The 23,765-nt window shown below is 43.7% G+C and overlaps 1 protein-coding gene across 2 annotated transcripts in view; it reads left to right on the top strand.

Moving 5' to 3' along the window:
* LOC128325113 (cytochrome P450 7B1) overlaps positions 1-23,765 on the top strand; it is a 169,992-nt gene that overhangs the window by 105,454 nt on the left and 40,773 nt on the right. The window lies entirely within an intron of this gene.

The raw sequence follows: 23,765 nt of genomic DNA, 5'->3' as shown, positions 1-23,765 counted from the left end.
TGTGTGTGTGTGTGTGTGTGTGTGTGTGTTTTGTATATTTCCTTTACTTTTCTGCTCTGGTAGTTTTTATGCCTACAGCCCTTGTAAACACAGAGAAATATTATGCTGGTTTAACTAAGACTTTATTCAGAAGCAACTTCATTTTTCTCCTTCTTTTGTTCCCTTGTCTTTCTGACTCTGTTTCTACAGAATTCCCTTGGTACAAACGTCCAAACAACAAAACACAAAAGATTATTAGATAGAATACAACATATCCCTCCCCTTTATAACAACTAAAATTGAATTTATTTAAAATTTAGTGGCAAAGTCAAGAAGTATTTTAGGTGGTATCGTGTCATGCATACTTCTCCTAAATCTTGGGTTTTCTGGCACAGGAGCTGTTTGTGATTTTAATTCTGATACCGAAGATTGTCCATCACTTTCATCAGCCTCGTGAGGGCAAAACTGGAGGCAAGATCAACTTCCTTTCCAGTTCCTCTCTTGAGATCAAATTCCTTTCCATCTTGTCTCATGGTATGCATACTGGAAAGTCTCGAACAGTTCTGTTTCTTTCCATCATCCAATACACAGAATTTCCTCAGATTACATTTGTTTTGCTCCAGAATATTGGCAGTATCGCTTTCTAACTTTATAAGGCAACTGTCCCCACCTGAAACATTTAAAGTCCTCCATCTAAAACATTCACTGTTTTGCACCCTGTTTCAGATTCACATACAATTTATATATTTGTTGTTTCTCCCTTATCCGATCATGATTCTCTGCATGCTCAGAGTAAGATAGCACAGAGAGCACTATCACTTGTTGCCATTATGTAAGTTTGGTGGTAGCTTTGCATCCTCTCAGTAGTTCAAATGGTGATTTTCCTGTAGTAGAATGAGTAGTTCAATAAGCAAATAGAGTTTCACAGTTTGCCTCTTTCCACGGTTGTTATAATATAGTAGCCAGTGGGATGGAAATATGTTAAGTTGTGTGTTGAAATGTTTCTTCAAATGCATATTTACATAAATATACCTGTTTTATATTCTTACATAATTGTGAGTTCAGTTGCTATTTGTGCCCTCAAGAACCCACATGTTAAAAACACTGCATGTTTCTCTCTCTCTCTCTCTCTCTCTCTCTCTCTCTGGCAGGGGGTGGAGGGATGATAATTAACTTGCAGTGGAGGGAGCCTTTAGGTCCAGAAATTACCTAGGTGCGCCTCTCTCTCTGGTCATGTCATCAATAAAGATGGCAAACTCACAGGTTACACTTGGCACACAATACTGTGACATATTGATCGATAGATTCTCCAGGTAGTTGGGATATAGAATATAACTTGTAACATTCAGCAATCACATTCAAATTAGGGTTGAGATAAGAATGGATCATGCTCAAGGCCCATCTAGTCCAGCATCTTGTTTCACACAGTGGCCCACCAGATGCCGCTGGAAGCCTACAGGCAGGAGTTGAGGGCATGCCCTCTCTCCTGCTGTTACTCCGCTGCAACTGGTAGTCAGAGGCATCCTGCCTTTAAGGCTGGAGGTGGCCTATAGTCCTCCAACTAGTAGCCATTGATAGACCTCTCTGCCATGAAGTTATGCAAAACCTTCTTAAAGCCATCTAGGTTGTTGGCTGTCACCACATCTTGTGGCAGAGAATTCCACAAGTTGACCATGCGTTGTGTGAAAAAGTACCTCCGTTGCTGGTCTTAAATTTCCTGGCAATCAGTTTCATGGGATGACCCCTGGTTCTAGAGCAGGGCTGCTCAACTTCGGCCCTCCTAAAGATGTTGGCCTACAGTTCCCATAATCCTTGGCTATTGGCCACTGTGGCTGGGGATTATGGGAGTTGTAGTTCAAAAACAGCTGGGGGGCCTAAGTTGAGCAGGCCTGTTCTAGAGTTATGTGAGAGGGAGAAAAATTTATCTCCATCCACTTTCTCCACACCATGCATAATTTTATAGACCTCTGTCATGTCTCCCCACAGTCATATTTTTTCTAAACTAAATAGCCCCAGGTGTTGTAGCCTTGCCTCATAAAGAAGGTGCTCTAGGCCCCTGATTATCTTGGTTGCCCTCTTCTGCACCTTTTCCAATTCTACAATGTCCTTTTTTAGATGTGGTGACCAGAATTGTATGTAGTACTCCAGGTGTGGCCACACAATAGTTTTGTATGAGGGCATTGTAATATTAGCAGTTTTATTTTCAACCCCCTTCCTATTGATCCCTAGCATGGAATTGGTCTTTTTCACAGCTGCCACACATTGAGTCAACACTTTCAATGAGCTGTCCACCACAACCCCATGATCCCTCTCCTGGTCAGTCACCGACAGCTCAGATCCCATCAGCGTATGCTTGAAGTTGGGGTTTTTCGTCCCAATGTGCATCACTTTACGCCAGGCAGCCCCAAACTGCGGCCCTCCAGATGTTGCTGAACTACAACTCCCAGCATCCCTAGACATAATTTTTTGTGGCTGGGTATGCTGGAAGTTGTAGTTCATCAACATCTGGAGGGCCACAGTTTGGGGATGCCTGCTTTACACTTTCCATCATTGAACCACATTTGCCATTTTGTCACCCACTCCTCCAGTTTGGAGAGATCCTTTTGGAGCTCCTCACAATCTGTTTTGGATTTCACTACCCAAAAGAGTTTGGTATCATCTGCAAATTTGGCCACCTCACTGCTTATTCCTACTTCTAGATCATTTATGAATAAATTAAAAAGTACCGGTCCCAGTATAGATCACTGGGGGACCCCACTTCTTACTTCCATTGTGAAAACTCTCCATTTATCCCTACCCTCTGTTTCCTGTCCTTCAACTAGTTAGCAATCCACACATGTACTTGTCCACTTATCCCATGACTGATAAGTTTCCTCAGTAGTCTTTGATGAGGAACTTTGTCGAAAGCTTTTTGGAAGTCTAGATATACTATGTCAGCTGGATCACCTTGATCCACACACTTGTTGACACTCTTAAAGAAGTCCAAAAGGTTTGTGAGGCAAGATTTACCTTTGCAGAAGCCATTCTGGTTCTCTCCCAGCAGGGCCTGTTCTTCTATGTGCTTTACAATTTTATCATTGAGGATGCTTTAAGAGAGGTTTGGATAACTTCATGGAGGACAGGTCTATCAACGCTGCTAGTCGGAGGGCTATAGGCTAGCTCCAGTCTCAAAGGCAGGATGCCTCTGAGTACCTGTTGCAGGGGAATATCAGCAGGAGAGAGGGAATGCCCTCAACTCCTGCCTGTAGGCTTCCAGCGGCATCTGGTGGGCCACTGTGCGAACAGGATGCTGGACTAGATGGACCTTGGGCCTGATCCAGCAGAGCTGTTCTTATGTTCTTATACTTTCCATCAATTTGCATGGAATGGACATTAAGCTAACTGGCCTTTAATTTCCCGGATCATCCCTGGATCCCTTTTTGTATATTGGTGTTACATTTGCTACTTTCCAGGCCTCCGGTACAGAGCCTGATTGCAGGAATAAGTTAAATATCTTAGCAAGGAGGTCAACAATTTCACATTTGAGTTCTTTGAGGACGCTTGGATGGATGCCATCTGGCTCTGGCTGTTTGCTAGTTTTCAGTTTTTCTAGACAGTTTAGTACATTAACTCTTGTCCCTTAGATGAGATGATCGTCTAAGGCTTGAAGAGCAGCTTCATAAGGGTTGGCATCAGTGGTCCCTCTATTATTATTATTTTCATCTCTGGGCGGCAGTATCAAGGCAGTGTGCGCGCACCTGTATTCAGAATGGGGCCTTCCTGATTCAACCTGACCGGGATCGAAAATGAACTGAGTGGACATCCAAGAACTTGTGAGCACACGCACGTGCACATGCCTTAGAGAGAACAGTGGTTGGCATCCCCTTCCAAGTTGGTAGGAAAGGACAAATGATTATATATTACTTGGCCTTCAGGGCCCAGGCAGTGAAGCAATATAGCCTTCTGCTTTGCTGGAATAGTGAGGAGGTGATTAGAGAAACAGGACCTCGATTGTTTCCAGGGAAGAGCAGGTTCTCCTGGAGTGGACAAGAAACGGATGGTGGTGGGATCTGAGCCATGCTGCAGTGGGCATGCAGTGAACAACAGAGTTCAGGATTGATAAGGAAAAAGTACCTTCAGGGGTAGTGCAGGTCATAAAGCTGAATAAACAATCAGCAGCAGCAATAGTAGAATGCAGCAGTTTAGGACTGTAGAGGGCCCATAATGCGATGAAAAGAAAAGGCAGGAACTTTCCCAAGCTTTGTGGGCTCACACACATAGCTAGCTCAAAATCTTGTCCCCAAATGTTTTATAGCTGCTTCCTATGTAAACCCAAAGAAATCTTATGCTTGTTTTAACTAAGACTTTATTCAGAAGCAACTCTGTTTTTCTCCTTCTCCTTTGCTTCCCTTTTCTTTCTGATTCCACCCTCCACACTCTCTACAGGATCCACACTGGTACAAACATCCAAACAACAAAACACAAAAGATTACTAGATGGAATACATTAGTCTTTGAGTTTGGGCTTTTAGTATGCAGAGTGTGCATACACACGTACCATGAAATACAGCTTTTTTTCAGGCATTAAGGTGAAACTCCACTAAATCAAAATAAATATTGCTTTTGTCTGAAATAGCACAATCCTCCATGCTGTAGCACCACATGGTTTCTGTAAATAGCTGTGGGGATCCAGTTGTGCAGAAGTATGTAATTTGATTATTAAAGGATTTTGACGGTTGACAAGGTGCATAGTGTCCATGGATGTTTTGGTTAATTTGATTACAGCCATAGAAAAAGAATTTGACTAGTGCTGAAAGCAGTAGCATTTTTACCTGTTTATGATGCAATTTGAATCCTACTTCTGGATTCGAAAGGCCCTGGGTACCTACAACCAACTTATAAATTTCTGTGAGACTTGAGTGGGTGGTCCATACAAGACCTACTGACATGAATTGCAGTTGTATAGTAACAGCACAAGGTGGTTTGTGCACTCTAGGCTTCATCTTTCCAAGTCAGCCCACATTTTAACTTAGTGGCTCTTCCGACTTTCCTTCCTCACTTTCCCTACTTTGAAATCTATGCCTTGCCTTGGTTCTTCGTTACTAGAATGTTACAAAGGAAGGGTTTTGATCTCATGTAGATAGCGTAGCATTAATTACCCTGACACTAATTAAACTGCATCAAACAAATACCACCGTGTTCCTCAGGGGGACAACAGAAGGCAGTTTAAAATAATTACTGGAGCTTCATGCATGTGTGAAGTTTTCATTACTCTTAGGACACAAGCAAAAGAGATTTGATATCATTAAACCCCCTCCCTCCTTCCATTCCTTTAGTGTTTTGCAAAAAAAAAAAAAAGAAGACTAAAATTTCCTTGGAGCATATTGATGTCTAAATAGTAGCAGTTTCAGTTCTTGAAAACAGTAACTTTCTTTAAGGACCGTAAGTCTGGGAAACCGGAACAGGTGTTCCCATGCACATTCTGGTATGATTATGTATTAGCTTATGTTTGTCAGACCATTTCATTAACCACCCACTGCTATCACATATACATATACTTTGTTCTTTCTGAACCATGAAATGAAATGCATATATCTTCACTAATGCTTGCTATCAATGTAAATGAGAAAAGGAGGCTTATTACCAATCTCTGCTGCTGTGGAGCACACACCTCTGTACAGTTACAGGTAATAAACATCTTTTCATAAGTAGGAAGCAAGATATATTGAGCTTTGTGTACCGTAAAATAGTGATCCTTTGTACCACACTTCAGTATTAATGGATTGGAATGCCCACGCACATTACACATTCAACAGGATACTAAACAAGCATTCTTTTAAAAGAAAAACACAAAAAACATGGATTTCAGAAATGTGCTGGAATCCAGTGAAACCTGGTTAACAGCTTCATCTCTCAAGTGGTCATTACTGCGTGTTTTGTGCCATTGGCATTGTGCAAACATCATCTTTTCCAGGTAGGAACATAGGAAGCTGCCTTCTACCAAGTCAGACCATTGTTCCATCTAACTCAGTTTTGGCTACACAGACGGTCAGCAGCTTCTCCAAGGTTGCAGACAGGAATTTCTCTCAGTCCTATCTTGGAGATACCAGGGAGAGAACTTGGAACATAAATACTCTTTCCAGAGCAGCCCCACCCTTTAAGGGGAATATTCAGATGCAACCAGGGCAGACTCTGCTTAGCAAAGAGAACTATTCATGCTTTCTACCACAAGACCAGCTCTCCTTCTTAACCCGCTCTCTCTTTCTTAACTCCTCACATCTGCATGCTTCTCTTATAGCTCCCCTCGCAGGTGTATGCACTTCTCCTCCTTTCTCCTACTTAAATCCCCTCCCTTTCCTTCTCAGTGCTAACTTTATGATCAGTGGTAACTTTATGGAAGCATAAAGTTGAAGGCTAACCATAGTCAACTTTAAACCAGAGTTCAAAATAAGCTTCTAGATATGCTTTGAAAAAGACTGAGGAGATTCTCACGATCCATGAAAAGCGGGCTAAGGGAGCCTAGCCTGCTTTTAGTGGATCGTATGCTGCCACAGGAGCCGCGTGGCTCCCGGCAGCAAACTCCACTAATTCCCCCTCCCCTTAGCTGAGGATAGTGGAGCTAGCGCTCTGCTAACCGTGGCTTTTGGATTGTGTGTTGCTCCACACCGTAGCAGCTTACGAGTAGACCCCCCGACCAGAAGGCTAAAAAGCAGACTCCCTGCTCGGGGGTCTCTCCAGCATGCCCTGTGCACACTACGGGGGCCTGTGTGGCCTCCAAACTCCCAAGCCCCCACCAGCTCCGTGACAGAGCCGGCAGTCGTGTGGCCAGCCACAGTGGCCGCCCAGGTAGGATTTGCTGCTCGTCTGCGGGGAGAGCGAGCTTAGCCTCTGGGTTAGAGGCTAAGTTTGCAGGGTTAGCCTGCAAACCCTGTGGAGGCGGGCCTCATTGATCGTGAGACCCGCCTCACTGTGTTCTTTATTAGTTGTTACAACTTGATGCAGATGTAACATTAACCAATTCTTAAGGAGGAAATGGAGAGCGGACAGTCAAAAGGTCAATGGAAGAGGAAGAGGAGCGTGAATGTCTGAGGAGTTGCTCTGATCTGCATCATGGTTAAGAGATTGGAGGAATTTGAGGCAGTGTGGAGAGCCTAACCGAGCTCTCCCCACAGATAAGCAGGAAGCTCACCCTGAGTGGCCAGATTGGCTGCCGACATGACTACCACCTCCGTCTCGTAGCTGGTAGGTGTGGTGGGGATCGGGGTGCGCTCGGCCCCAGAGGTCCCAGAATGCCCCATGCAAGTAGACCTCTGAGGTCTGGAGGCTTGTTGACTCACAATTGCCAAAACGGGGTTAGTGGAGTGCTCTCTCCACTAACCTAGTTTAAGGGGAGGGGTGCTTTGGGAGGTTTGCTTCCGGAAGCCATGCAGCTCCCATTGCAGTGTATGACCTCCCAAAAGCGGGCTGGGCTCCCTTAGCCCACCATTGGGAGGTCATGAGAATAGCCTCATTATGTTTCTGCTGTGTCATAGTGGATATAATTATCTTGGTTCTGCAGCCTGCAGTGTGATGCTTTCCTGTGTTGTGAGCTTTGCGCCAATTCACTGTGATCAAGCAGGTGTTTTCTGTGAAACTATGGTTAGAAACAGGTCTTGAGCCCTCTTCAGGCATAAACAAAAGCAGACATAATGAGGTGCTTCACACAATTCGTGTGAAGAGCTTGGAGGGTTAGTGCGGGGAGCATGGGCTTAGCCTGCTCTCCCTGCACATGAGCAGAGCATTCGCCCTGAGCAGCCGGATTGGCTGCCCACACGACTACCAGCTCCATCACAGAATCGGTAGGGGTGGTTGGGATCGGGGGCCAAGCAAGTGCATGGGGCATGCTGGGGGGACCCCCGAGGCTGGAAGGCTTGATGGAGCTTCCTGATTGGGGGTCTCCTTGTGAATCACCATGGTGCAGTGATGTGCTGCAGCATCTCATGATTCGAAAACCCAGCTTGCTCTGCTAACCTGGGTTAAGGGGAGAGGTTTTTAGGCAGGCTAGCCGCCAGAGAACCACCGGGCTTGCCCACGAGCTTGGTGGTTCTCATGACCGTGTGAAAGGGAGCTGGGCTGCATTAGCTCGCTTTCATGCAGTCGTGTGAATAGCTTCAACAGCTTCCTGAGAACACACCTGAAAGTCCCACCCAGGCATTGACACAGAAGCCCTACCCCCACTCTCCATGCTTACAATGCATGTTTGCAGAGACAAGTGCAACAGCCATACCATACTTGCTGTGACAGGGTGCCCCAGCTTTCTAATCATGGAAAGAATCTATCCATGATTACAGCATTTGTCTGTTGCGATAAATGCTGTAACCATGGACAGCAGGCGAGCGGGCCTTCCGAGCATGTCAGTGATGAGGTATCTCTTGCAGGCACACCCCTAGTGTACGGTAGATGAGTACAACAATCCCTTTGTGAATGTCTAAAGAGAGCTTCAGGCTTTTCTAGATTCCAAATAGGCTTTGGTTTTAATGCCTCCAGAGGCGTAACTACCATAAGGCAAGGGGAGACATCTTGGGGCCCCACTGCCTCGAGAGGCCCCCCAGAGGCATGTCACATGACTCCCTACCCACCCGTGTTGCACCCCTCTATGAATTATTGTTGAGTCTCCTGGAGATCGGCAGTAGCAGAGAGTAAAAAAACTAGATTCAATGTGAACTGGATATTCACTGTATTCATAATGGGAATGTGAGTGTGAGTGCACTATATATTGTGAAGTGTTTTTGTGTGTGTGTATCAGCGAGGGGCCCATTTTAAAATCTTGTCTCTGGGCCCCCTCCAACCTTGCTACACCCCTGAACACCTCCCCCCCACACACACAAATAGTTCTGCTGCATATTTTGGGCTGAGATCCAAAGGGCTGAATGTGGAATTCTTTTTGGCTTTTTGGATCCCCTCCCCCAGCTGCTAGGGATGTGCACGGAACTGGTTCGGAGGCCCGTTATGGGCCTTCGAACCCATTTTCGAAGGCAGGGGGCATAGCTTTAAAGGTGGGGGAGGGTGCACTTACCCCTCCCTCCGCTTTCCCCCCACCAGCACTCCGTTTGTAAAGTCCCTGTTGGGGCGGCAGCATATCTCCCTGCCACCTCATGCCCTCTTTGACCAGAAGTGCCAGGTGTGCGTGTGCACACGGGGTGCGCATGCACACCTGTCATGCTTGCATGTGCCTGGCATACACATGCGCACCTGGCACTTCCGGCCAAAGAGGGCACAGGGCAGCAGGGAGGTATGCTGCTGCCCCGACGGGAACTTTACAAACAGAGCACCGGTGGGGGGGAAACGGAGGGAGGGGTAAGTGCACCCTCCCCCGCCCTTAAAGCTATGCCCCTCTGCCTTCGAACTGGCCCCTGCTGGTTCCATGCACATCCCTACCAGCTGCTCCTGAAGCTCATGGAACCTTTCAGAGCAGCCTCCAGTGCAGCTGGAAGTTAAAATAAAGGCCTTATGCCTATGTGCAGAAGGACTTCTGATGAGCACACAGTGATGTTTGGATCCCAGCCATTTACAGAAGATGGAGAAGGTACAGTGGTTCTTCTTTTTCCCTTTCTCACATTTGTCACATATTTCAAGAACAATCTAAAGAATAAAAAATATATACTTCTTAAGTTATACAAAATAATATACCTGTGAAAACAGTGTACCTAATTACTGTTAGGCAAGCGACTCAGATTTAAGTACCAGATTGGTATTTTACAGTCAGATGGATTGTGGTTAGATTATTGATCCTGTCTGATCTCTGAAGTTAAACAGGTCGGTGCCCAGCCAGTACCTGGATGGGAGATCTTAAGGAAGCTGAATACCACTGGCTAAAAAAGTAAATAAAAAGCATTGAAAGTAATCTGAGAAAACTATCTTCTAAACAAAAACATCCTTTAAATGTTTCTTGCTTTAATTAAAAGGTTGCTCTGTTAACTTCCTTAAATAGAGCCCAGAGTTAATCTTGGGAATTGTCTCAGTGCCGGTAAACCGGTAGAATGGATTCTGAAAATCCAGCTAACATACAGGCAAGAGTAATTCTATTTCTTTACAGCCAGATGGTTTGTCCTATTTTAAACTGATAGATACTTCATATACTTCTTTTGGATGTCACTGATTTTAACTGCCAGACAGTATCTACTTGTAGAACTTTGTTATTCCTAGATTATTTCAAGTGTATTTTTGGCACATATGGGAGATCATACTGTATGTGAAGTTAATTTTTCCTTACACTTAGCTCATACTTGAAAAAGTGTTTATATAATATTAAAAAAAACCTGTCTGAAATGAACAGTTCATTTCCCCCCTCCCTTCTTCTTTTGACATGATGTTGACAGAAGTCGCTTTGATGTAGTTTAGAGTCATGAATTTTCTATCTGTTCTGTTTTTCCTGGGGCTCCATCTATTCAGACATCCTGATCTGTCATTTTGCAACACTTTGTGAAATGCTTGACAGAGAGTGGTTTTGACAAGTGCTGGACATCAGCAGCAATTCAGAATAAGCCGTGTATATTTCTCCAGGTAAAGTGACAAAACGTCCAAAAGCGTAAGAAAGGCTGTACAGTCTTCAATCATATTTAATGTTACAAAGCAAAACCTTTTCTGCTTTCTGTATCTGCTCTTACCATTTATAGTGGTTTATTCTGGAAAGGACGTTGGAATTTGGTATTGGAGATGATGATCCTTTTTCTGTTCTTTAATATAGAACTTAATTTTTAATTCAGTGAGAACAGAAATGCTTTGAGATGGAATGAAGGTCATGAATATACAGTATACAGAATGCGTTGTTTTAGTGACAAAGTAAAAAAAAATATTTTTCTGAACCGGATCAGCTCTGTTTTTAAGTATTGTTTAATGCACCGAATTGGACATAAGAGTGTTATTTTGAAAATGTTCATGACTGGAAGATGATCTGTTAGCTAATTGTGTGCTGCAGTTATGTTGTGCCCTCTGCTTTACTAATGCTTGCCTACAGTGCATGGTTGATGTACACATCATATATATGAGGCAGGTTGAACCAATATTTACGTGCTGCTCAATATTGGAAATGTAAAACATTTTGTATAATTAATTTGCATCTGTATTCGCTCAAGAAACAGCTGTTGAAAGTTGAAGGGGATGTAAAATGCCACAGCCTGGAGATGTTCTTGTTCATTCGGCTAACTCCTTTTTGATGTGATACCTACTGGCAGAGTTGTGTGGTGAATTCAACTTCTTTGACAGCCATCAGCCCCACTGACCAGTAGTTTCAGGTTTTGTAGTTAGGGGAGAGAAAAAGGGGGGGAAATTTCCATAATTTAGATTTTTTTTTTTTCAGCTGCTGGATCGAAAGCCCCTGCCAACAGCTATCTAAATCAACACCATGCCAACATGTTCTGTAGTCCGAAGGTCACTCAAACATCTGGCCCCACAATCTTGTTCTTTAAGGTTTGTCACTGGGCAGCATCTGTTTATAGATTCTTTCTCAATCTCTCTTTGATCACTTTGACAGCAAAAAGAAGCTTCTATCATCCTTGATGTGTTAAGAAAAAATATCAGGAGCATAGACCATTTTAAAATGACCATGATTTCTGATAGCAATGTATCTGTGCAGTAAATTGTAATCTTACACTAGAGTTCTTTTGCTGCAAATTAATTTTAAAATTTGCCAATATTTAATATTCATACATGGATGTCTTGGAACTAGTATTATTATTATATTTTTTTTAAACAAAGGGGCGCGGGTAACTTTTTGTCATGGCTTCCCAATGTATTGTTTTGTACAGTGGTACAAAACAATATCTGACTTAAGAAGATTTTGCTGTGGTTTTTCTTTCCTCCCCCCAGCCTACTTCACAGGCTTGTTGTGAGAATTAACATAACCATATACACTGCTCTGGGCTCCTTGGAGAAAGAATGGGAGATAAATATGAATAGATAAATATGTGTGATATTATCTTAACACTCTTTTAAATGGAAAAAGCTACTTCTAAAGGAGTAATTGGAAAAGTGTGGGGGGTATGGGTGTATGTGCTTAGTCCTCCCTTACCTAGTGTTCCAGATGGTCTCCATGCAACTTTGCTCTTCTTGCCTTCCTGGGGTTTCAGACATGTGTTTGCCCTCTCAAATATGAATGGAGTGCCACTGTTTGTAGTAAGGTATTCTGTCTAACTTTCTGTACTTGTGGGGTGTTGTTGTTTTTAAGACATAATCCCTCAGAAACATAACCATAGAGTTTTGATCTGCTCAGCCAAACCTAACCTCAGCCTTCCTTAAGTCGGCTGTTATTCTGTCTACCTAGAACCTTCGGTCTCCCATGCTTTTTAACCCTCAGCATTATAATGGGCTGGATGGGGGAGAACAAATTGAAGCTGAATCCAAGCAAGATGGAGGTGCTCATTGTGGGGGCTCAGAATCTGAGGGGTGAGTTAGATCTCCCTGTTCTGGATGGGGTTACACTCCCCCGGAAGGAGCAGGTGCACAGTTTGGGAGTACTCCTGGACCCAGGCCTCACCCTGGTTTCTCAGGTGGAGGCCATGGCCAGGAGTGCTTTCTATCAGCTTCGGCTGATTCGACAGCTGCGTCCATTCCTTGAGGAGGATGACCTCAAAACAGTGGTGCACCAGCTGGTAACCTCCCGGCTTGACTATTGCAATGCGCTCTACGTGGGGCTGCCTTTGTATGTAGTTCGGAAACTTCAGTTGGTTCAGAATGCGGCAGCCAGATTGGTCGCTGGGGCAACCTGGAGAGACCATATTACGCCTATTTTGAAACAACTGCACTGGCTGCCGATATGTTTCCGGGCAAAATACAAAGTGCTGGTGATTACCTTTAAAGCCCTGAACGGCTTAGGCCCGAGTTACCTTAGAGAGCGCCTTCTTCTGCATGATCCCCACCACACATTAAGGTTATCTGAGGCGGTCCGTCTCTAGTTGCCACCAGCTTGTCTGGTGGCGACTCGGAGGCGGGCCTTCTCTATGGCTGCTCCGGGGCTGTGGAATGCACTCCCTGCGGAAATCCGTAATTTGAATTCTTTATTAGCCTTCAGGAGAGCCCTTAAAACGTATTTGTTTGGCCTGGCTTTCCAGGGTTTTTAAATTCTAACCCGATTTTGGGGCTTTTAATTACTGTAACTGTTTAATTGTTGTTTTAAAATGTTTTTAAATTGTTAATTGTTGTTATATTGTTTTTAATTTGTTTTAGCTTTTCATTGTTTTAGTGGCTTGTTTTAATTGTAAACCGCCCTGAGCCATTTTTGGAAGGGCGGTATATAAATCAATCAAACAAACAAACAAACAAACAAACAAACAAAATAAATAGCTAAGTGCTGGACAAAAATGTCTGATTAGTGGCCAAACATATCCTCAGCCTCACACAACCCAAAGTAATGGTAACTACATGGAACTCTCAGAATCCTGTTCATGACCAATTTGTGAAATATTTTCAACTTGGAGATGTGGACGGGATACTTGGACCTGTATGGCTATCTATGCCCTCAACCGTTGCCAATCCTGGCTGATTGGATGGCAAGAGAAGGACTTAATGTTTGGATTGCTGAGATGATAAAGTGTCTCCCTAAGAGTGGATGGTGTACCATCAAGAAGTTTGTCATATGCCCATCATTGAATAAATAATCACTAGACCATCTGTGATTTGATTAGCTGAAGAAATAATAACTAGACCTTTTGTGATTTGATTAGCTGATTGTTCTGGTTCTAGTATTCCATTCTTGGGCAAATGTTTGAGCCTGTGGTGGCATTCCAGCTCCAGGTTTTTCTGCATGATAACTGATTATCTGTGCCCACTGTCTTGGTCATTCAAGTGCGTGACTTGGAACCAGGAGATGACTTTGCTGAATCTTCTGGCCCTCTTAATGACTTTCAATACCAATTGGTGATTATACGAATGGTGGTGGGGAAACACTAGCTGACATCCAGACTAGCTTACTGAATAACATTACTCATGAGTTGAGTTCTTCTAAAGGAGTACTTAATTTCCGTAGGACTACTCAAGAATATGTCAGTCAATGTTTATAGTTAGCTACTCATTCCTGCAAAGTAAGAACCTGAAGATGGTGCTGCTTGGACTTCTGCTTGTCCCCTTAGCTCATTGGGAATTTTGGGGTTCTGTCCTGTCTCCCATGCTTTTTAACCCTCAGTTAGTCACTAAATGAACTGTATTAATCCAGTTTGCAGGAAATAGTTTTAAAAAATATTTTAAAACAAGTCATAGGAGTCAACAGTACTCCATAGTGTTAATTTCACTGTTAATACTGAAATGGGTTGAAGTATAATGTACCCCATCATTCTTTAAATATACTAAAACATAACATGAAAAACAATGGAAAAAATATATCCCTTGTAACAAAGTTAACATAACTTCACAACTAAGCACAAGTATTAACAGTTTTCTACTGGGTGACCATCCGAGCTGGTAAACTGTTTTTGTTTTTTTTAACTTTTAAGTGGTTTTTAATCTACTACCTAAAACTAAACAGGGTAGGTGTCAGACAAATATATCTACTGAGGTGGGGCACCATAACAGAATGGGCACTCTGTCCAATTGCAACCTCCCTAGTTTTCAGACATGGTGACATCCAGAGATGGGCCTATAAATAAGATCTTGGTGATCTGATGGATGGTTCACACAACAATAGGCTATCCTTTAGATACCCACGGCCCAAGATGTAAAGGGCCTGAAAAGTCAAACATGCAGATTGTACCCAGAAAAGCCGGAAGCTAGTGGAACTGTTATTCTAACATTGGCAAGAGATGTTTCATCTGGCTGAATCTAGCCAATTTAGCCACCATCTTTCGGTGGCTAGACCTCCAAAAATAATCAGGGGATGTGGTGCTGATGACACCCAAATCTATTTATCCATGTTATTATTATCATCAGGAAATGGCATTATCTCTCTAAATGCCTGCCTGTCGGCAGTAATGAATTAGACAAGGGATAAATGGAATGGAATAGAATGGAATGGAATGAATGAATCCAAGGAAGATGGAGGTGCTCATTGTGGTGGGTTGTGATCTAGATGATGGGATAGAATCTTCTGTTCTGGGTGGTCTTACACTCAGGTATGTAGTTTGGGAGTGCTCAAACTGGTATGAAAGAACAGGTATGTAGTTTAGGAGTGCTCTCGTTGTCTCAGGTAATGATGTGCCCGGACCGGTCCGGAGGCAATGCTAAAGCCCTCCGGACCGGTCTGGACCTGGGCGGTTTGGGGTTTGGGCGATTCGGGTGGGGGTTGCTTTAAGAGCGGGGGAGGGTTTACTTACCCCTCCCGCTGCTTTCTGCTCCAGCGCCCATAGTTCCTATAGTAATTGGGGCGGCAGGATACCTCCCTGCTGCCCCTTCCCCATTTCACTTCTAAAGGCTCCCAGAAGTATTCTGCGCACGCGCACATCGTGCGCGCGCTTCATGTCTCTGTAATGTGCGTGCACAGAAGACTTCTGGGAGCCTTTAGAAGTGAAACGGGGGAAGGGATGGCAGGGAGGTATCCTGCCACTCCAATTACTGCTGCCGCCAATTACTGCCGCCACTGCCGCAATACCTCCTTGCCACCCCCCGCCTTAGGATATTTTTAAAGACATGAAGACTTCAGGGAGCCCTGAGAAGTGAAACGGGGGGAGGGGCGGCAGGGAGGTATCCTGCCGCCCCAATTACTACAGGAACTATGGGCGCCGGAGGGGGAAAGTGGCAGGAGGGGTAAGTAAACCCTCCCCCTCTCTTAAAGCAACCCCCCACCCCAGTGCCGGACCTCAGTTCGGCGGTTCCATGCACAACCCTAGTCTCAGGTTGAGGCTATGGCCCAAAGCACTTTTCACTAGCTTTGGCTGATATGACAGCTCCACCCATTCCTTAAAGATAATGAGGAGAGTCTCACAATCAGCAAAAAGCGAGTTAAGGGAGCCTAGCCCGCTTTTTCCTGATGGTCTGCTGCCACGGGAGCCACGTGGCTCCCAGCAGCAAACCCTCCTCATCCCCCCTCCCCTTAGCCGAGGTTAGTGGAGCGAGCGCTCCACTAACCCCATCTATTTGATCGTGTGTTGCCATGGCGTGGTTCCGCACTGTGGCAACACATGAGGAGACCCCCTCCAGGAGGCTGAAACAAGCTTCCCAGCCCTGGGGGTCTTTCCCGGATGCCCCGTGCTGATTGTGAGACTCGCCTCAGTGACTTCAAAATAGTGGTGCACCTTCTGGTAGCCTCCAGGCTGGACTACGGCAATGTGCTATATAAAGGGCTGCCTTTGTACTTAGTTTGGAAACTTCAGTTAAGATCATCAGGAGAGGTCCATCTTCAGGTGCCACCAGTCCGTCTGGTGGTAACTTGGGATCAGGCCTTCTCCGTTATCACCCCTAAGTTGTGGACAATGCTCCCCATGTGTATAAGAGGTTTATCATCTTTGGAGACCTTCAAGAAAGACATAGAGGCTATTCTCCCGATGGAGGGAAACCAGACTAAGGGAGCCCAGCCTGGTTTCCCTCCATCATGAGAACGGTGGCTAGCCCGCCTAATTACCTCTCCCCCTAAATGAGGTTAATGGGGCGAGCACTCCGTTAACCTTGTTAGTTTGAATGCGTGTCAGCCGTGGCTGACACACTCGGGGGGGGGCGGACCCAGGAAGGCACCCCACACTTGCACAGTGCCTTCCTGGGGCTCTGGAGGCTAGGGTGCCACATGGCGGCACTCCCTTCCCCCCTTCCCCCAGAGCTCATCAGCAAGCACTCAACCAAAGCTGCTGTTCGTCTGGGCAGCCAATCCAGCTAAGCCCGCTCTCCCCGCAGAACCCCTTAGGGCTCTACACACTGATTGTGTGTAGACCCTCATAAAGTCCTATCTTTTCAGCCTGGCTTTTAACAACCTGGCTTTTTTGTTTTAAAATAAGTTTTATGTTAATATTTTAACTGCTTTTATTTTATGTTTTATGTTAATATTTTTAATGGTGTGTGTGTGTGTGTGTACTGCCTTGAGCCCCTTTAAGATGGGCAGTATATCCCAGCAATCCCTCTTGCAGTATTAGATTGGATCAGTTTCAATCTGTGACTCCTGAAGATGTGGACAAGCTGCTTGGGGTGCTGAGGCCTACCACTTGTTCTCTGGATCCTTGCCCAACTTGGCTGCTTCTGTCTAGCAGGGAGATTGTTGGAGATGGCCTAGTTAATATCATAAACGCATCACTGAGGAAGGGTAGGGTGCCCCCTTGTTTGAAGGAGGGATTGATTAGACCACTCCTAAAGAAGCCTTCTTTGGATCCCTTAGTGATGGACAGTTACAGGCCAATCTCCAATCTCCCTTGGTTGGGCAAAGTGATTGAGAGTGAGGTGGTCGACCAGCTCCAGGCAGTCTTGGAGGAAACCGATTATCTAGAACCATTCCAAACTGGCTTTAGGGCTGGCTATGGGGTTGAGACAGCCTTGGTCGGCTTGATGGATGACCTTTACCGGTGAATCGATAGAGGGAGTGTGACTCTGCTGGTTCTTCTGGATCTCTCGGCGGCATTCAATACCATCGACCATGGTATCCTTCTGGATTGCCTGGGGGAGTTGGGGATAGGGGGCACTGCTTTGCAGTGGTTCCGCTCCTATCTCTCGGGTAGATTCCTGATGGTGGAGCTTGGTGACAGTTGCTCCTCAAAACGGGAGCTGTTATATGGAGTCTCCCAGGGCTCCATTCTGTCACCAATGCTCTTTAATATCTACATGAAACCGCTGGTTGAGGTCATCAGGAGATTTGGTGCTGGGTGCTGTCAGTATGCTGATGACACCCAAATCTACTTCTCCCTTCCTTCTTCAGGAAATGGCACTCATTCTCTAAAAGCCTGCCTACAGACTGTAAAGGGCTGGATAAGGGAGAACAAATTGAAGCTGAATCCAAGCAAGACAGAGGTGCTCATTGTGGGGGCTTAGAATCTGAGGGGTGAGTTAGATCTCCCTGTGCTGGATGGGGTTACACTCCCCCAGAAGGAGCAGATGCGCAGTTTGGGAGTACTCCTAGACCCAGGCCTCACCCTAGTTTCTCAGGTGGAGGCCATGGCCAGGAGTGCTTTCTATCAGCTTCGGCTGATTCGACAGCTGCGTCCATTCCTCTGAGAAGATGACCTCAAAACAGTGGTGCATCAGCTGGTAACCTCTAGGCTTGACTACTGCAATGCGCTCTACGTGGGGCTGCCTTTGTACGTAGTTCGGAAACTTCAGTTAGTTCAGGATGCGGCAGCCAGATTGGTCTCTGGGGCAACCCGGAGAGACCATATTATGCCTGTTTTGAAACAGCTACACTGGCTGCCGATATGTTTCTGGGCAAAATACAAAGTGCTGGTTATTACCTTTAAAGCCCTGAACAGCTTAGGTCCAAGTTATCTAAGAGAGTGCCTTCTTTTACATGATCCCCACCGCACGTTATGGTTATCTGAGGAGGTCCATCTCCAGTTTCCACCAGTTCATCTGGTGGCGACGCAGAGGCGGGCCTTCTCTGTAGTTGCTCCTGGGCTATGGAATGCACTCCCAGCAGAAATTCGTAATTTGAGATCATTTCCATCCTTCAAGAGAGCCCTTAAAATGTACTTATTTGGCCTGGCCTTCCAGAGTTTTAAATGATTGTTTTAAACTGTTTTAAACTGTTGCCCTGATTTTCAGGGCTTTTAGCTGTTTTATTGGTTTTATTGTGTTTTAATAGTTTGATTTTAATTGTTAATTTGTTTTAATTGTTTTTATCATGTTGTGAACCGCCCTGAGCCATTTTGGAAGGGTGGTATATAAATCTAATAAATAAATACATAATAATAATATATAAATGAAATATGGAAGAATGGATGGATGGACAGACAGACAGACATTTTGCACCAGCGGAAGGTTCTAAATAGTCTTCAAAGACAGCCCCATGTCAATTATCAACTCTGGATATTACCTCGCCAAAATTATCCTTACTCAGCATCTCTGTCCTCAGCTCCTGAAAGGTACTTCTTGCCACTTAGGGCCAGTCTTTACTTCAGATGCCAGACAGCATCTTCAAGCTGTGACTCATCAGCAACCAAATATACTTCCCACAGTCCCACTGGTGAGGTGGCGAGAATCCTTCTATATCTGCATTCCATTTGTTCATTCCCAGATCCTTGCTACTGCCTTTCAGTCATTCCCTGTTGCCTTCCGGGAGCATTCTCACAGTACTATTTAACACTAGAGGTTTGAGTCCAGAAAAGACAGGAAGGAATACTCTGGGAGTTTTATGTGCTTTCCTCTGTTACTATAGAGTTCAATACTGCAGCCTCATTCATATCCTTACCTTGATGCAAGTCAGGCTGCGCGATTAAACTCATTTCTATAGTTCATAAAACTCAATGTAGTGTGTATTAACAAACAAGTGTGTGATCAAGGAGGTGCTAGAACAACCAGGCCACCTGTTTTCAAATTTAGTTTCATCCAGGCATAATCACTTAAATCTCAGGCTGAAACAGACTGGCATCTAGAAAGTCCCCCGTGATTCTTCCAAATCAAAAACTTCAGCTACAGTGCTCTGGAACAAAATGTGATCTAACTACAGGCCAGTTGTTTTGGCTTCACAGCAGATAAATAATGAAGCGGGGCGGGGGGGGTAAGCCTGTACATCAACGACATGATTTTGGTTCTCATGTTTGCATTTTCTGTGGCAAACCAGATGTGGCCCGATGAGCTTTTCAGTACACTAACCAGTCATTCCAGCTGCTTCTGAATTTTTCCCATTGTCATGCATTTAAAGGAAACATGTAGCCTGGAGAACAGATGTTCTTCATGCTTGCTGTTGATTGGAAAAATTGAGATGGTGCAAGAAATGATTATTTAGCACCTGCCTCAGGCTCGAGGCTAACCTAATGTGCCTATGAAACAATTAAGTAAAACTATAATATGCATTTTCTGGCTGCTTGCCCGTTTGGTCCATAGTCAGATGTGGCGTAAATTCTCTCATCGTCTTCAGTCTTTGACCTTCTGTTAGTATGGGGAACCACCATGAATGGGAATTGGGCCACAAGTACATAAACTAGAAGCTCAGGTCCTCTCTCCATTCTGTGATTCTCCATTTTTATTATCTTCTGAATATAGAGGTCTCCAATAAAAGTAGTAAATATTTATTTACCGCTTTTAAACAATTAATTCATAGCAGATGTGAGTCATATTCATATACTGAAGTATATAAATATTATTTGTCAGCTTGACATTTTCTTTCATGATAGATGGGTGTCTGAGAGTTCTTTGTCAATGTCTCTCTCCATATTCTGTTCTGTAAAGCCAGGTACATTGCCTATTCCTTTAATTACTGGTAATTAATATTTCTTGTGCTGTCTGCCTTTAATATGTAATATATGCACATGTCTGTTTTTATGAGCACAGAAGAGTGCCTATCAATTTAATTATTAGATATTTTGCCATCTTGGGCCTTCAAGTTGTTATTATCATGTTTATATTTAACATAACAATAGCTGCAATGATTATCTGTTATACTTGAACAAAAACATTTATTTGTTGGCTCATGAATTGACATCAGTTCCTTTGTCTCTTAATTGAGACCTTGAAGCTGTTTTGGGGTATCAGTAAAAGGCCAGATGCACCTTTCAGAGGAGTCTGCACTAGCAGAATGCTGAAAATTCAAAGATAAAAATGGTATCATATCAATATACTTTTTAAATTGTAATCATGATTTCTCTTTTTTGTGGGAGCAATTGCAGATAATAAAGAATACAGACTAAGGGGAAAAATGCTATGGGTGGAAATCAAGCAATACACATAGCAGTTCATTTTTGAAATGGTTCCTAACGTCATATACAAAGCCATCATGTTAGGAAGGTCAACATTCAGGAGCTGGGTTTGTCGGGGAGGATAGACTCCAAGCCGCTAGGTTCTGGCGCTTGATCCTGTGCCATCAACAACCAGCCTGGCAGACTGAGTGTTGTGCTTCAAAGGCATCACCTAGGTTGCAGAACCAGCCCTGTCATCTGGTAGAGTACTGTGTACTTTGGAGAGTCCTCTGTGGCTGTAAGTCCTCGGCTGCAAAATTGCTCTTCAGTCTGAGCAGCTCATTTCACTAAGGGCAACCTCATCTGCTGCAGCTTCTGCTGTCTTCTCCTGCATTACTTCATAGAAACATAGGCAGCTGCCTTAAACGGAGTCAGACTAGCTCAGTATTGTCTGCCAGCAGCTCTCCATGGTTTCAGGCAGGAATCTCTTCCAGCCCTACCTGGAGATGTCAGGGAGTGAACCTGGGACCCTCTGTATGCAAGAACTCTTCCACTTAACTATGGCCCCATCCCCTAAGGGGATATCTTACAGCACTCACATGTAGTCACCCATCCAAATGCAAACCAAGGCAAACCCTTCCACTCCAAAAAGAAGAAGTCCAAGCCTTCCCTGTAGACCTTGACCCCCTGCCTTGGACTATGTGAACTTCCTCTGGCCCTTTTGCTGTTTCTGGCCTTTGACATGTGCCTTCTCTGGAAGGCATATGTCTACTGGACTACTTGCCTCTGGCACCTTAGACTGCCATCTAGTACCCTGAGAACTGACCACTTGGGGGCCCGACACCTACAGCCCATGGTGCCTCCCAAAAATATGTCCCTAACAACTGCACAACCTTCAATGGCATATTTTCACTGAAGCACAGGGGGATTCAAAGGCAAGGGGAGATCTGCAAAAATCACTCCTCCCCCCTTATGCAATGGCCCAGCACTATTGCACCAACACAATGCTAGTCCAGATGTCAGCCAGTGTAAATAACATTATTTCCATCTTTCCAGTCTATTGCACAACAGTTGCATTTAACAAAGTGTTTCCCATGCTGACCTGCATACAGTTAGGCTAGTTAAATCCATTGTCTCCAGTTCTTGCTTCTCAAGTATAGTTTTTAAAATTATATTGTTGTAAACTGCCCAAAGACTTGTGTTTTGGGTGGTATATAAATATGTTACATACATACATACATACATACCACAGCCTCAGCACTCTGTTTCTTCTGAGTATCTTTATGGGGCATGCAGCCCCTGGGTTCATTGTACATGTTACAGTCCAAGTGTTCAATAATGCTAGCAGCCCCGGGAAAGCACTACATGTCACCCTAATGCTGTTTAAATATTATGATCGAGTGAGTATATATACACAAACTGTTCTGACATGTTCATGCTAGCTTTTGATCTACATCTGTGCTAATATATTCACTTTCATTTTTAAACAGAATAAGATACTGTCTGCAGAGCATTGCTAGGTGTCTATGTCTCTGTATTTTAAAAAAACTGCATTCTTTTTTACATTAGAGTGAGTACAACGGCTGACTTTGGAATTGAAAATCAAAAAATGAATTTTAATTTGCACCAGCTTATTTTAATAGCAATGACTTATTAGTCCTATTCAGACATTATGCTGTGCTAGTGTACAAATGTCTGTACACTTGTTCATGTTCTTGTGTGAATTACTGTATCTGCATTTATTTAAAAAGTGAACCTGGGTACAGGTCCCTCAAATGCATGGTACAGAAAAGAAGTGTATTGCTGTACCTGTATGAATAGCTATACCTGCATGCAGATCTGTTCCTGTGTGCACTGTACACTTTGTACAAATGTTCAACATAATGTATGAACAGGGCTTTACTAAAATGAAAAAAATCTCCATGGAAAAGCAGTGTTTCTTTTCAGACCCTGCCGATGAATATTACTGAAAAGTATTCAGTTGAATCATTGATGCGCTGCAAGGTGGCATCTTCATGGTAGGCTTTTTAAAAATAATTCTTCATGCTGCAAAAGTGATGTCAAGGCCAGATGCCAATCACACACCACCAGTGGATTTGCTAGATTTAGGACAGGAGGGTGGAGGATGAAGGTTAAGAACAGGCCACAATGGAGATTACTTATGGTAATGAATTGTATATATATATTTGTAGACAGATCTGGATTAATGTTTATCCCAAACAAGAGATTACTATATGTCTGTTTCTTGTTGTAAACAGACATTATTAAGCAGAAGGTTTATGTTCATGAAATGCAACTACAGGTGTTGTACACTTATGATTTATTATATTCCAGAATAAGAACTCACCTGTTCAATTCCTGCTCTAAAGATTAAATTGGATATGAATTTGAGACACATTTCCCCATGAAACTAAGTAACAATGGTAGCAGATCAGATTTTACTGCACTTTACTTTGGATTCTTATACTAAGACAAATTTTTAAATGCTATGCAAAATAACAATAGAACACTGCTCTTAGCCTTTGTACACTGATTTTGTCATCCTTATGATGGATTTTGTCTTCTGCATATTCATATAAAGGATTCTAGGTGCTTTATTTTTTGTCTGTGTCTATATTTAACCTATCCTGTATTTGTGTGTCAACTTTATGTGAAAATGTTAAGCATTCTTTCTCATTTAAAAAGTTTACTGTTAACCTTTGTATTATCTCTTTTTAAAAAATCAATAAGCTTATTGGCTAACATTGATGGTATGTGTTAAGAATTACCTATGTCACTTTGATACTTTCATTATTTAATTTTTGTTCAAATACATTTTTGGTTTTAAAAAATCCATTAAAACATAAGTTTTTAATACTTAACTCTCTTTCTCTCTTAATGAAATTCAATGTACATAGGAATATAAGAAGCGGCCTTATAGTGAGTCATCAGATGGCTCTCCAAGGTTTCCAGCAGGAGTCTTTCCCTGCCTTACCTGGAGATGCTGCCCAGATTGAACCTGGGACCTTCTGCATGCTGTTCCACCACTGAGCTATAGTCCAATTCACAATGTACATTTGTGCATTTGAGTTATACTGTTAATTACCTGTAGATTTAG

This window comes from Hemicordylus capensis, chromosome 4 (assembly GCF_027244095.1).
Source record: "Hemicordylus capensis ecotype Gifberg chromosome 4, rHemCap1.1.pri, whole genome shotgun sequence".
NCBI classification, from domain to species: Eukaryota; Metazoa; Chordata; class Lepidosauria; order Squamata; family Cordylidae; genus Hemicordylus; species Hemicordylus capensis.
This window is presented reverse-complemented; position numbering and strand designations above follow the sequence as displayed.